Here is an 8,334-nt window from a genome sequence, read left to right on the forward strand (position 1 = left end):
GTCTTCAGCGTGGTGGCAGAATGCACGGGTTCCATCCCCAGCAATATATATATATATATATATATATATATATATATATATACATACACACACACACACACACACACACACACACACATATATATATACATGGTCTTCAGTGTGGTGGCAGAATGCCCCGGTTCCATCCCCAGCACCATATATATATATATATACACATGGTCTTCAGCGTGGTGGCAGAATGCCCCAGTTCCATCCCCAGCCATACACACACACACACACACACACACACACACGGTCTTCAGCGTGGTGGCAGAATGCCCTGGTTCCATCCCCAGCACCACTTATATATATATATACACACATACATGATCTTCAGCATGGTGGCAGAATGCCCTGGGTTCCATCCCCAGCACCATATATATATATATATATATATATATATATATATATATATACACACACACACACACACATACATATATGTGGTCCTCTGTGATTGCTCTGTCTCACTGTATTTTACTATTTTGTTTCTGCTGTTAAATGTACCTGTAATTCAACTAGGAATGAACGAATGTATGACTATATCGCAATTTACTTATCATTATATTCATAGATTCTGAGTTACTTCCCTCATTCCATTTTGCTCTAGACATTTTTGTACATATATCCCAGTGCACATGTACAGAATTTCTCTCTCTCTCCACACACACACACACACACACACACACACACACACACACACACACACCCTGGGACAAACTGCTAAGGTTCTAAGGTCTATTCATATTTAACTTTATAAAATGGTGCCAGCATAGTTTCTACTGATCTGCATTTGTATTAAAAGTTGGTGTTTTTAACCTTAATTTCTGCCAATCTTCTAGTATAAAATGGTATTTCTTGGTATATTACATTTCATTTCTTTGATCAGTAATGCTTTCTGCCCATATTTTAGTCTTTTTTCTTATAGGTTTCTAATTTTTTTTAATGCCTGTGGAGACAATGATCCATTTGTTAGATTTTTACCCAGTCACGTTAACACACAAGTAGCCTGCCCTCTGCATAACATTGTTGAAACTTATTTTGGCCACGGTGTTAATGGCTTCCTCATTATAAATCTTTAAACATTTCTCTTGGCCTGCCCTCCAGCCTAATCTCTCTGCCGTGTTTTAACCATTCTCTTCTCTTTGGTTTTCCCAGCCTGAAGTTTCCTAGCCCTTTCCCCTTGATTCCTTTTTCCTCCTGTTCCTGGAAGCTGGTACTCCCCGTGGCCTGTCACTGCATCTTCTCATTTTACATGTACTTTCTCTGGAGCATCTGAGTTCTGAAGCTTCAGCTCCCACTTCATTGCTCATGACTCTTAGGTCTCTGTTCAAAACTGGGCTCCTAATCTTCATTTTAATTTAACAAGCCAAACCAGCCATTATTTGTTCCTAAACATCTGCTGCTTCAATTTCCTGTGTGGGCTAGTGACAGTACTCATTGCTAAATCAGAAAGCTGAAAATTGCTCAAATTAAAAGCTTAGGAGAAATCTACTATCTCATATTTTACCCAAATTAAACTACCAGAGAAAAAAACATAATCACTGAATGATCAAGTAATATATTGTATAACATAAACCTGAGGCTAGAAGTTGGCAGCCCATCTGCCCCAATATTTTAAAAATCAGAATAGAACATAGGAAAATTAAATGACTATCTTTTCCTGAAAAATGGGAACACCTGGCAGCATCATCTCAAAATGCGTCATGGCCACAATGAGGTACTCCTGAGATGGTCCAGATTCCTTTAAATTAACTCTGAGGATGCCAGTTCATTAGAACCTTTATTTTCTTCTGCTGTCTTACTTCTGGTTTACATCATTTTTATAAATAACCTGCTCCATTCTTGTTTTGAGCAGGAACCCCTGGTATACATATAAACCTATGACACAGGTATCTAAAGAAACAATTCTGTGAAAGAGGTAGAAATTAAACTCAGCCTTTATTTTCTTTCCTTCTTTGTTTCATTTATTTTTAGTGCTGGAGATAGAACCTATGCTCTGGCGCACACTTGGCAAGCGGCTTCACCACAGAGCCACACAGATGGCCCTCAGCTCAGACTTTAGATAAGGGTATGGACGCACAGGGCCTATGAGCAAGAACAACAGGACAGCGCGGAGGGGAGGGGCACGCATGGCAGGCCGAGCACGCAGGAGTCCACAAGTTTCATCCGAAAGTGGCCCTCAGCAACTAGGTGATCCAGTGAGCCACTGTGGCAAAATGCCTTGGTGTGAGGTTCACCACTCAGTAAGTAACTACTAAGCCAAGTACTTAAGATGTCAAAATCTGTTTCATCAGCTATTGAGTTAATTAATACTTCTTGCCTTAATGAAATACAATAGCACAGCGGATACTCAACACTTATTAATTCCCAGTTCCCTACTCTTATCATGGGAGAGCCTGGGCCAGAGGGGGAAGCGATTTGTTGGCATTCACACAGTCAGTGGGGAAGTCAGGGCTCCCATGTTTTTAATTTGTTTCAGGTCTGGCTTTGTTTTTAAAAGGCAACCCATCAACCAACAACAGAACAACTTTATTTAGACAAGAGGAGTCATTTGTAGGAGAATGTGATATTATATAACACAAGAATTTAGGATAAAAAGTACTAGGCTTCTGAAAGAATTTCACTTAGTTTTATCTTAAGAGACATTATCATAGGAAGTTATATTACAACATCAAGTTTCTTATAAGTTTAAAATCTTCTCAAATAGCAACTTGGTAAGTTCAATGCTTAAAAACTCTTTGGGCTATAAAGAATATTGTATTATTTGAGGGGCTGCCTCCTGACAAGTCTAGCTCTTGTTCCTTGTAACATAAAACAAACTCATCAGCTTACAACTACTTCTGAAGTGAAGCTGAGCGTTATTTTCTCAGCCTTCAACTTAAAAGCTCTCTGGCCAGCAGACTAAAATGCGTGTTCTAAAACTGCCTGCTGAACTGTGATAGCCTGTTTCCAGACGGTCCCTTCCTTCAACCTGCCCACAATCTCCCCTTGTTCAGAACTATTCAACCTCCCGCTGATCCCGCTACCCCCACCCCATGTAAGGCGACACAGAGGAAATCCTAAGGAGGAGATTTTCCCTACTAGTCTCCAGCAATTCTTGGTGACGTAACATGTGGGCTGAACTTGAGCCTACAGAGAAAGAGGGACTCACTATTAAGGCTGCTGTGTCTACAGCCGGTGGCAGCTGCAGCTGGTTACCGCACTTCTCCATGTGGCAGACAGCAAAGCCACAAAGCTTTCTCTGCTGGCTCAGACACAGCCACAGACCAGAACTTCCACTACACTACTAAAAATTACATAGGTGGCTTGTCAAATTCAATCAATTAGTACTGTGAAAAGAAAAAGAAGTTTCTTATTACAGCTTGGATTCAACGATCCAAAAAAAAAAAAATGCAGTTGCCATTAAAGTCACAGATGAACAAACTTCTGCACTGATTTTTAAAAACCAAGAATAAGGGCAGCAAGTTTCTGGATTCGCTTTATCAACAGACACAAAAAGGTATTTTAACATTTCTTTTATTTTTAATCAAAATACTATCTATTAAAATGCATAATTACTTTATACTTGTAATTTCAAAATCTATTAAAGAACTTTGAAATATACTATAATTTCTCATCCGTAAAAGGTTTTGTTTTGCTGTATGTAAATGCTAGTCAACTTATCTCGTCTGAGGAAGATTTTGTTTTGCAACTTTATGTAGAAACTCATTACTTTATGATGGTTAAAGAATTATTTGAGATTCGACTTAATGATAGTATATATGACTAGAGACTAAAGCATACATGCCGATTTCTAAAAATAATGCATTAATGTGACACTAGAAAGGAATTTACATAAAGAACTCATTAAACATTTAAGTTTTATAGCACAATAAAACAACAATAAAGAGATAAACTAAAGATATAGCTGTAAACACGATTAGTTTCTCTTCTTACAGCTATGGTGTATACGTGCTAAAAATATGCATGAACTGTTGGATTTCTCAACATATAGCTACAAAACAAAGCTAAGATATAAAAAACTCAAAAAGCTGTGCAACAAGACCTTAATTATAGCATAACCAGAAATTAAGCAAAAATTTTAAGATAAATCTACACTATTTTCTTGCTATAATTCACATTTTTATATCATTTTCCAGGTTTACATGTAATAGTAATTAACAAAACTGCTACAACTGGAATTATTTACAAAAACCAAGTTGTTGATACACACAAAAAACTCCTTAACCTTTTTATAGTTAGGATTGGGGAGAAGTATTAGGTAAGTAGCCAGCATTAAACAAGAGAAAATGTAAACAATGAAGATGTAATTACTTAAACATAAGACTAAACGGCCAAAAGTATGTACTATTTCTAAACAGAAATAATTTTGGTAATCACACAAAAGAGGTATCCTCCAGTATTCTACCAGGGACACTGTCTTATAAGAATTATTAAAAATAAAATTACTAGTTACCAATATTAAGCTTCTAATTTTCATTAAAAATGAAAAGGTCTTATACCAAAGACACTTAAATTTGGTATCCTCTGACCTTTGTGTTTTTAATAGTAAGAATTCTCAACAAGCAAATGGTGGTAAAGCTCAGATTTTTTTCAACTTTTCTTTTTATGTCCTTTCCTTAAAGATACAAAACTAAATCCTGGGAAGATCTCCCTTAAGCACATATTTTATAAGTGATTCTAAAAGGATTCCAAGCAATGCTGGATCTGAGGTGCTGTTACCCCTCTGCTGCTGCCTGCTGTGGGAAGTGCAGGACCTCGCTCAGCCTCAGATCTTACGAGTTCCTCCTCGACACGCGTTTATCTGAAATCTAAATCACACAGATCACTTTCTGAAACTGAGCTGAGGTGAGGCCGCTCTTCAGCACCTTCCTAGAACGCATCCCACAGCCGTGCAGCGCTTTACCCAACGTGCCCTCGGCTTCATAAACGGACTCCACGGCTTCAGGCCATTTTCAGAGCAAGACACAGTCAATTAAACGCTTCCATGACTTTACCATCTGAAAGGAAGCGGATCCTGGCTTTTAGTTCTTCCTAACAGCTAGCAATGGAGCAACTATGAAAAGAAACAGTACCAGTAAAATTAACCCATAAGCATAGAAGACTTTTTTCTTTTCTAAAAACAACCAAAGACACAGATTTAGACTTAAGTATACTGTAACTAATTTATAGTATTCTCGTGGGGCCTCGGAAAAATTTAACATATACAGAAAGGTTTTATGAGGTAACACAGATTTATAGATCTTTTACTCTTAAAAGTTAACATATGTGGGAAAATATTAAATAAGAGAATATTTTTAGAAAAGGTCACAGTAAATGTGCTTTTAAAGCCAGTTCTTATGACGTACCTAGTCTGCTACTTAATGTGCTCTGCTCTAAGTGACGATGAAGTCACACTTTCGTAAGAATTAGGGAATTATGTTTATTTTTTAAAAACACGTTTAGTTCCCCCCATTGAATACTGCCTTAAGTCTTAGGACTTATTTTATTTGACTCATCATAACAAGGTAGAACACACAAAAGGAAGTATTTTGATTTTTTTTCTTAGTGCCTTAGTGACAATACTGATGCAAAGTCTTGGATAAGACACACTAGCTGTTTTATAAAGTCTGGTATTCATACAAGCTGTCCAATCCGAATATTATTTATAAAATTCCCTTTGTTTTGAAGCTTCATAACACCTTCTGAATCTTGTTTTGGTAGCTTGTATCATAGTAGGAATTATTTAAACAAAATAATTTGGTGACTTATGAATTTCCAATCTATTAGTAAAATGACACAAGTGGATTTTAGCACCAGGTGGATTTGGTATGAAGGAGAAATGACACGTATTTATACAGGAGGCTGATGGCTTACATTTGAGTTTTTACTATCCCCAGCTTTTTAATATTATAAAGTTTATGAATCTGGAAATCAAACAAGAACTCTTTTGTTATTGTATAGTACAAGTCTTTTTTAAAATAACAACTGTCAGGTCTAAATTTTCTTCTAGTGTCAGAAAGCAAGGTATAAACCATACAAAACTACAAGAACTCATTCCTGCGCACTTCTGGTTATCAGTCAACAACAGAAGGCTCTGGCATAATATAGCCCGATGCTCATGCTCCCTGTCTTAAAAAGAAGTTAGCAAAAGGGAGATACTCTATGCCCATTGTTTGCTCTACCTTCATTACTGGTCCATTTTGAACACGCTAGTCACAGCACCAAAGCCAAGATGCCATGCTCTGAGTGAGCAGAGCACCCCAGCAGTCTTCCCAACTACAGCTTAAGAGTCCCTCCTGAGTTGACTGTCTTTGTGAGGGGCACAACTGAGTCAGTTACATAAACACCAACTGACAGAATACATATGGGGGAAGGAATGACAGGAAGAGAGTTGGGGATGTAAAAATGATAGAAACAATTCTAAGAAAAATAATTCAGTGTACTGTTGTCCATGAAGACAGATACAAGCCAGGAAAAGACTATGAAAAACAAGAAACATACACCAAGACACCGCTGTAGTTATGACTAGGGAAAAACAGCAGGTCTAGAAAAGCCACACGTAGAAATCTGAATCTCATCTGAGTGTTCTAGCTTCTCCAGGATCTTACTCCTTTGTGAAATGATGGAGCGTTTACTTCCCAGTGCTGCGAATGTCAACAGTTAACATGTATAAGCAAAAGACTAGAGGGATTGTCAGTGTTGTTCACAAGAAATAGCGGAACATGGTGCCATGTAATGGGGTGGCTAACTAAAAATGTGGAATCTGGAGTGTTCTGCCGAGTTAGAATTGTCTTTACCTCTTAAAAGGTATATGACTACTGAAAAGGTACTTAACTTCTGGATGAGAACCTCATCTGAAAATGGGGATCACAACAGTTGGCCTCAGAGTGAAGTAAATGACTTAATACATGTAAAGGCCTTAAAGCAGTGCTAGCATAAAAAGCACCCAGTGGGGACTGATTACTGTTCCTGTTTTGTTGTTACCGTTAATAGCTGGCATAAGCAACTTGGGACCCAACTTCTCAAATCAAGAAATAAGTACTCAGGTAGAAAAGCAAACAGGAAAGTTCTTAGGGTACCAGTGCCACCCATAACAGCAGCAGACAGAATTACGTTTCCAAGAGTGGGAAGGTGGGCTGATTCCAGCAGCTGGCCAAGAGAAGGGAAGAAGTCTTGGCTCTGGGAACTAGCTTCAGTGTTTCCTTAGAAGAACTGTACTAGGAAGTATTTATGCCTATACTTTATAAATACTGTATTTCTCAGTTGTAAAAGGAACAAGAAACATTTCAAGTACACATTCTGGCATATGTACTGCTGCTATCAATGCTGGCTGAGGGCCAGGGAGGCTGAGTTCAAAGGCTGATTCTGATGTCAGTGTGGCCTTTGGGCCCAAAGATGTTCTTCATAATCATTTATAGGCAATTTCTTTCCTCTGCTGAATCATCAATAAGCTTGGAGCATATATATGATTGTGGCTTGGGAAACACAATTAATTACCCAGAATAATGACTGTGGGTATTCTATGACTGTGTCACCAATCCCAAAAGTAGATGCTACCAAAGCAAAAACAGCATATGAGGATAAATGGCTGATTTTTAGATTTGTCTAAACTGTTTCTTTAATAGGTAAAAAGAGATATAATATTTATGGCAGGGACCAATTTCATTGAAATCATGTAGAATAAATCTAAAATACTGATCAGGAAAGCCGCCTGGTAGCTGCGGCACTAGTTAGGCAAAAAAGTTTTAGTTAGTATCTTATAAACACTATGGCATTTTCGTATTCTTTTTCTTTTTGTGGTACTGGGGGTTGAACCTAGGGGCATCTACCTCTGAGATAAACCCCAGCCCCACTTTATTTTTATTTTGAAACAAGGTCGCACCAGGTTGATGAGTCTCACTACTTGCTGAGGCTGTCCTTGAGCCTGCACTCCTCTCTCAACCTCCCAAGTCCTGGGATTACGGGCATGCACCACCATGCCTGGTTCATTTTCATACTCTTAAGAGATGGCTTTCTAAAGGTAAGAAAGGTGCCCTATTAGGGTTTCAAAAGTCTTATAGCACCTAGTGGTGTGCTTCTGCACATGGTAGGCACTGATCAAAATCTGCTCAGTGAGCCTGGGAACAGAAAACATTACTGTACAGCGGCACTGGAAGGAGCCAACTTCTGAAATCTAATCATAAAGAAACATCAAAGCACTTAATACTGAATTTCAGAAAGCTATTTCTAATGTATTAACACCAAGAGCTCATCTTTCTCCTGATGCTCTTTACACCCTAGGCTTTACATGTAGACTGATAGGAGTTCTTTTAACTGTTTCCCTTTGCT

General features: G+C 38.1%; 1 protein-coding gene across 3 annotated transcripts in view; it reads right to left on the minus strand.

Annotated features, from left to right (window-relative positions):
* RALGPS2 (Ral GEF with PH domain and SH3 binding motif 2) overlaps window positions 1-8,334 on the minus strand; it is a gene marked incomplete at both ends in the record, with an annotated part of 115,269 nt that overhangs the window by 37,857 nt on the left and 69,078 nt on the right. The gene's annotated exons all lie outside the window — the stretch shown is intronic.

Source organism: Muscardinus avellanarius, assembly GCF_963383645.1.
Source record: "Muscardinus avellanarius genome assembly, chromosome: 7".
Taxonomy (NCBI): Eukaryota; Metazoa; Chordata; class Mammalia; order Rodentia; family Gliridae; genus Muscardinus; species Muscardinus avellanarius.